At 29.8% G+C, this 7,885-nt stretch overlaps 1 protein-coding gene across 1 annotated transcript in view; it reads right to left on the reverse strand.

Annotated features, from left to right (window-relative positions):
* LOC107447723 (katanin p80 WD40 repeat-containing subunit B1) overlaps window positions 1-7,885 on the reverse strand; it is a 208,029-nt gene that overhangs the window by 111,206 nt on the left and 88,938 nt on the right. The window lies entirely within an intron of this gene.

Below are 7,885 nucleotides of genomic sequence, written 5' to 3' on the forward strand. Positions count from 1 at the left end.
ATTTTTCATGAGTATTTATGATTATACCACACATATTTTAAGCAACAGACTGAGCTGAAAAGATTAAAACTTTATATTTTATGCATGTGTTTTCGCAAAGACAAGTGCGGAAATGCTTACAAATTTGCTTTTCTTTACTATATCGATCCCTAACTCAGTAATATATGGCTTTTAAATTATATTTGCTCAAAACATAGTTGGTAGCCGGGATAGCCTGGTTGGTAGGGCACTGGACCCATGCCCAAAAGTTCTTGGGTTCAATCCCTGCCGACAGAAGACTCCCCGTGTAGTAAATGATGACTGATGCGCTTTAAATCTGTCGAGTCGCAAAGTCCTCCATGTTCCCATAACAAATCAATACCTCTGGGGTTATTGATTCAGGAGTTTCCTTGTCTTCTGGATTGATTCAAAATTACAAGGCTACGGAGTTGAACATTAGTAGTCGTAAACCCAAAATAAAATGTATGTCACGAAAATAAAATAAAATGAAACATAGTTGATAGCTTTCTAAATAATATCCCTAAATGATTTCTGGTTTTAGGCGATAGGAATTTTATTACAGTGTTTAGCATGTATTCGAAATAATAATAATAATAACGTTTTTCGCTAGTTTTATAAATTTTTGCGCATAGTAAAACAATTAAGCTAGTTTTTTAAAATTTTATATTAATATTTGAAAAAAAAATCGAAACTAGTCGGATACTTTAATGAAAATTTTAAAAAGTTGAGTTCTTTATGTATTTATATTAATAACTTGCATGTGAATGCAAACAAAAATTAATATTTCTTAAAAAGGATTAAGTATTAAAATAACTAAATTTGAAAATAGTACCGATGTGTTTGCTAACTTTTTTTCCATTTTGATTAAAACTAAATCTTCTTTATTTAGCACTCTTATTGTTAAGTTAATTAATCTCAGAAAAAAAGCTATAAATGAGTTAAAACATTAAGTAATGCTATAGCGTTATACGGATTTTCATAAAATATGTATTTATATTAAATTCCGGAATGATATTTTATATCATATTTAATTTTCAAGTGTTTACTTTCTAGGAGCGGAAGAATAAATTTTTAACGTTTCATACTTATTTTCTTACGCATTCTTGACTTTCAAGTTTTTATGAAACCAAACATTTAATTAAAAAGTAAACTCTTTGGAAGGAGGTTTTTAATTAAGAAAGCATTTAAAGATAAGTTTTGGTTTGATTATTTAAGCAGCATTCCTTTCAAATCTCTGATGTGAAAAAGAATATGCATTTGTTCCAAAAAGAATAGAGTAATATTATCGGTTTAGTTAGTGTTTTGCTATCTTCTGATAAGCATTTGATATGTTACAATCTTTACATCTTGTTCAATGTTTTTGACCGCTTTAGGTTTTAAACTTGCCGACCAGGTGGCAGAGGGCTTAGCGTGTCTGACTGCGGGGCCTTTGGCCGCGGGTTCGAATCCTGCTTAGGGCATGGATGTGTCTTTCTCTCTCTCTCTGTGTTCTATGTCCTTTCTCCTTTGTGTGCATGTGACCCGCCCTATAAATGGTTTTGTGGATGTGTGAAGTGGGCGGCGCTGCTCCACCGCCGTGGCTTCGCTACAGGTGCCAGCTGGTTAACGAGAAAAGAGTAGCAGTTCTGGCGTTCCTGTGGCCAATGGGACAATCCCCAAGTGCCCACCATTAAAAAAAAAGTTATTAAACTTTAAAACATAAAATTAAAAAAATCTAAAAATTTTAATTTTTTTCCTTTTATATTTTAATATATAATTATTATTAAAATTTAAAAGCGGGAAAAACTTATTTCTATTTATTGTTCAGAAAACCTTGAAAACTATGAATATTAATATTAATCTTACACTCCGAGAAAAATTGATTTTACTTCCAGCCATAAAAAACCTATAAAAATTATAAATTTTAACATTAATCCAACACTCTAAGAAAAATTAGTTCAATGTTCAACTATAACTGAAACCTCAAAAACTTATGAATGTTAGCAATAGTCTTACACTCTAAAAATTGGTTCAACTTTCAACCGTAATAAAAATTAAAAATGTCAAGATTTATCTAACTCTCTAAGAAAAATTGAATCAATGTTCAACCACAATATCGGCTCCTTAATCCAAATATATGGTATATATGGTTGCTCTATATTCCTGTTAATTTAATTAAAATGTTAAATGGTACCATATTTTAGTAAAAATTAAATGAATTATTCGATTATATATGTATTTAGCAATGTTTTAATACGTATTTTAATTAATTGCTTTATAAAGGTATATATATTTAATAAACTAAACTCAGTGGCACGACAGCCCATAGAGGGCCAAGGCCTACTATACCCATCTCAGTTTACTTGACCGTGGGCTCTGGAGTGCAGGAGCAGATGTTCCGGTCAGGTGGTCAGCCGAACGCGGAACCCCCAGTGTTTAGTTCTCGAGCATGTTTGGTACTCATTTATCGACCCACTGAGGGGATGAAAGGCTGAGTCAACCTTACCCAGCCAGAGGATCGAACCCAGGACCTGTGTGCATGGGAGCGCAAAACGCTACCACTCAGCCTCTGGGCGTCATATATATTTAATAACTTTAACTTTTTGTATTTTTTCCCATAATTTTGAATTTTTACCCCCAAGAAAATATTTTTTTTTATAGTTAATGTTAAATTCTTTGCAATAATTATTTATTTTGCGTCGTTTACATAATTGAAAAAGTTTTGAAACTAACTGAGGTTTCATGTAGTAATACATTGGTAAGCATTGGTATTGCATTCATTTAGTATTTCATTTCATTGTAAAAAAAATCGCATTTTTTAAAATTTATTTTTTCTAAATAATTATTAAATCTATTCATCATTGTATTTAAATAAACCATAATAAAACATAACTCATGCTTGTTCCAGCTTTAAGTGCAATTTAATATTTAAACGTCACGGAATTAAATTGTATGAATAAGAATTCAAGAAACAAAGTTTTATATTAGAAGACTTAGTGAAACACCACTTTTGTGTGAAGTAGCTGCCACCATTTTTAGTGTTCAGATACACGGAAAATTTTTATGTCATTGTAATAACTGCAATTGTATGTCACTGTAATGAAAAATTATAGTGTTGGCGAATAACAAACATGGTGTCTGTTACTTTCCACCAAATGTAAGGAACATTCTAAGTGCTTCGTTTCACCAGGAACTATCATTGGTTTTGGTGTTAAAGAAGACTTAGGGAAACACCACTTTCGTGTAAAGTAGCTGCCACCCATTTTTAGTGTTCAGATACACGGAAAATTTTTATGTCATTGTAATAACTGCAATTGTATGTCACTGTAATCATAAATTATAGTGTTGGCGAATAACAAACATGGCGTCTGCTACTTTACACCAAATGTAAAGAACATTCTAGGTGTTTCGCTTCACCAGGAACCATCATTGGGTTTGGTGTTAAAGAAGACTTAGTGAAACACCACTTTTGTGTAAAGTAGCTGCCACCATTTTTAGTGTTCAGATACACGGAAAATTTTTATGTCATTGTAATAACTGCAATTGTATGTCACTGTAATTATAAATTATAGTGTTAGTGAATAGCAAACATGGTGTCTGTTACTTTACACCAAATGTAAAGAAAATTCTAGGTGCTTCGCTTCACCAGGAACTATCATTGGTTTTGGTGTTAAAGAAGACTTAGGGAAACACCACTTTTGTGTAAAGTAGCTGCCACCATTTTTAGTGTTCAGATACACGGAAAATTTTTATGTCATTGTAATAACTGCAATTGTATGTCACTGTAATCATAAATTATAGTGTTGGCGAATAACAAACATGGTGTCTGTTACTTTACACCAAATGTAAAGAACATTCCAGGTGTTTCGCTTCACCAGGAACTATCATTGGGTTTGGTGTTAAAGAACACTTAGTGAAACACCACTTTTGTGTAAAGTAGCTGCCCCCATTTTTAGTGTTCAGATACACGGAAAATTTTTATGTCATTGTAATAACTGCAATTGTATGTCACTGTAATCATAAATTATAGTGTTGACAAATAACAAACATGGTGTCTGTTACTTTACACCAAATGTAAGGAACATTCTAAGTGCTTCGTTTCACCAGGAACTATCATTGGTTTTGGTGTTAAATAAGACTTAGTGAAACACCACTTTTGTGTAAAGTAGCTGCCACCATTTTTAGTGTTCAGATACACGGAAAATTTTTATGTCATTGTAATAACTGCAATTGTATGTCACTGTAATCATAAATTATAGTGTTGACAAATAACAAACATGGTGTCTGTTACTTTACACCAAATGTAAGGAACATTCTAAGTGCTTCGTTTCACCAGGAACTATCATTGGTTTTGGTGTTAAATAAGACTTAGTGAAACACCACTTTTGTGTAAAGTAGCTGCCACCATTTTTAGTGTTCAGATACACGGAAAATTTTTATGTCATTGTAATAACTGCAATGGTATGTCACTGTAATTATAAATTATAGTGTTGGCGAATAACAAACATGGTGTCTGTTACTTTACACCAAATGTAAAGAACATTCTAAGTGCTTCGTTTCACCAGGAACTATCATTGGTTTTGGTGTTAAAGAAGACTTAGGGAAACACCACTTTTGTGTAAAGTAGCTGCCACCATTTTTAGTGTTCAGATACACGGAAAATTTTTATGTCATTGTAATAACTTCAATTGTATGTCACTGTAATCATAAATTATAGTGTTGGCGAATAACAAACATGGTGTCTGTTACTTTACACCAATTGTATGTCACTGTAATTATAAGTAATAGTGTTGGCGAATAACAAACATGGTGTCTGTTACTTTACACTAAATGTAAAGAACATTGTAGGTGTTTCGCTTCACCAGGAACTATCATTGGTTTTGGTGTTAAAGAAGACTTAGTGAAACACCACTTTTGTGAAAAGTAGATAGTAGATGCCACCATTTTCATGGTGCAGCTTAATTCGAATAATGTCAAAAATCGATATACCGTAAACCGGGGCGAGTCTACCCATCCAGGGGCGAGTCTACCCATTTTAGTTTTATTTAATTTTCACTATTTTAAATTGCAAATAAAAAAAATTTTACCGACGGAGGACTTAGTTCAGACTCCAAGGAAGATGGCGCTGTAGTAGTTTGATCCGTTTTTATTTATTTGGTGTCTTTTTAACCGACCTGTTCAAACGTCTTTTGAGATATTTGTATTGAAAATCAGCAAACTTTAAGTTTGTGCTCCGTAAGTATATTATTATTATTACTATTTTCACTTTGGTTAAGTGATAAACTTATCTAAGACTAAGATTACATTAATTTTATATGAAAAAAAACCAAAAAGAATGTAAGTTTTGCTGTTGTAAACAAAAAGCCAGAATTCGCGGGGCGAGTCTACCCATTCGTATTTAGTTTTAATAAAGCATAATAATATAATTTAGAACTTTGTTTATATTAAAATTAAGTCATTTTAAATGAATTTGAGTATATTATTTTAATTCTGCATTGATAAATTTATCATTAATAAGAACATTTATAGGTTAAATATAAATGTAAATAAGAAATATGCTTATTTTACCTATTTTTTAAATTTCTATATTACAAAATTAACTTTTTTTATTTAACGCAAGTTAAATAAATGATTATTTATAAATTATTATTACCTCCCAAAAGAATGGGAAAAGGATTTTTCATGATTCCCAATGTTTGAATTTCGATTTTGTTAATAATCTTAAATTATTATTATTTATTAATTATTTAATTGTAAATTTATATTAATTTTAATTTATTTTTATCAACAATAATCAGAAAAAAATGTTATTTTATAATGTTAATGATTATAAAAACAAAACTGTGATCAAAATGTGATAATCGATCAAATACTCAATTTGTGTTATTTTATGAATAAAAAAATGGAATATATAATAAAGTTATGAATTTTACTTCAAAAATATCCTATATAGTAACTAAAATAACAATTTAATAGTAAAATTTGATTATTTACAATGTTAACATTCATTTTAGTAGAATGGGTAGACTCGCCCCATACGAGAGATTTGTCAGCAGTTCTATAAAAATATACAGTAACAGCGTAACTGTTAATATTTTCTGAAATCGATTTCACAGCTTTAAAGAGGGATAAATAGCGATTCCGAAACACCTATTAAAAGCCTTTTTTCTTTAATATTTACAAAAGTTTGACCACTTGAAAGTTGACAAACTGAAAAAATGGGTAGACTCGCCCCGGTTTACGGTAATGTTGCAAATATATTTTCTTTACAAATTAATAATGGGTTCATTAATATAAATTTGAAAAAATTGGCTTGACTGGTTACGTAAACGTTTCATTCAAGCATAAGTCTAGAACATGCAAAATTGCTGATTTTTTTTTATCCTCGATATTCTTAATAACAACACAAATTTCGTTTACCTGACATTCAAGACATAAGTTTTAATATGATGGATTCTGACTGTTTTTTTTAAAAATATTTAGTGACATTATATTAGACAGAAAATAGACGTGACTTTGTGTCTAAGATTAGAAAGTAAAAATATAATCTCCAAATGCCTGAAAGATTTTTTTTTTAGAACATCAAAATAAAGTAGCAACTTGACGTAAGGAAAACGGATGTAACCTGAGTAGAAATAAATATTTTGTTCTGTGAATTGAAAAATTTAATATCTAAATGTATATATATTTTTAACAGTAACATACTTTTGACGGAGAGAAATAAACATTCATATGTTATCATCATTCCTATTATTCATATTATATGTCAAGCATTTTTTTTACGAGAAAAATTTTATTTATAAAAAGCACTTCTAAATCAGTTTCCAAAAATTTTTCTTTTAATTTTTTTCGAACAAAGTTTACTTATTTTATACATAGTTGCATCGCGACTAGGTATTATTGGTATTATTAGTATAAGCGATATCAGAAAAGAGGTGTTATTAGGATAATCAAAAGAACAAACGTATGTTACATTTATGATTTATTTATTAGCGTTATTAGTATGAATAATATCCGAAAAGTAAAAGGTATTATTAGTTTAATATCGGAAAAGTATGAGGTGTTAATAGTATAATTAAGAGAGAGAAAGAGAGAGAATTAAGTTATATTATGAATTCAGTGATGTTTGTTTATCGTGATAAGGTATTATTGGTATTATTAGAATAAATAAGATTAATAGAGTGTAAGGGGCGATTATTGAATAGATATTACCATAAGCGTTAAAGGTGTTATAACTATCAATAAGAGCCCAAACCTTATGTTATATTTATGAATTCAGTGATGGTTGTTTATCATGACTAGATATTATTGGTATTATTAGTATAAATATTAAAAGAAGAGGTATTATTAGTATAATTAAGAGCATGAACCTTATGTTATATTTATAAATTCAGTTATAAATGTTTATTGTGTTTAGGTATCACTGGCATTATTAGTACAAATAATATCAACAGCGAAAGATGTTTTAATCGTGTAAACAAGAACTTAAATCTTTTGTTATAGTTGGTATAAAATGCAAAGCGCGTTAATTATGATTAATTATAATGGTGGGAGATTTTTTTTTCAAAATTTTTTTTCTTTTGCTATTTATTTTTCGGGATTTTTCCTTTTACTTATTTTATTATGGGGAACCTTTTTGCCATGAGAGACTACATTAAAAATAGGTAGTGAAAGAGGAGGTCACATAAGTTGATATACCTATAAATGGGACTTTTGTGAAATTATTATAGTTTTGCTGCACTCAGGGTGACAACACTTTTTATCGTAATTACTTTTCATCTAATTTAATTTTTTACGGTGTATTAAATTCTCATAGCTTGCAAACTTTTAGTCCTATCAATACGCAATTAATGAAGCGTAAAAAATACAAAGGGGGTAAATACTTTGCTAGTCTATATAGAGCAAA

The sequence above is a fragment of the Parasteatoda tepidariorum genome, chromosome 2 (assembly GCF_982258835.1).
Source record: "Parasteatoda tepidariorum strain Cologne lab strain chromosome 2, Ptep-v5.0, whole genome shotgun sequence".
Taxonomy (NCBI): Eukaryota; Metazoa; Arthropoda; class Arachnida; order Araneae; family Theridiidae; genus Parasteatoda; species Parasteatoda tepidariorum.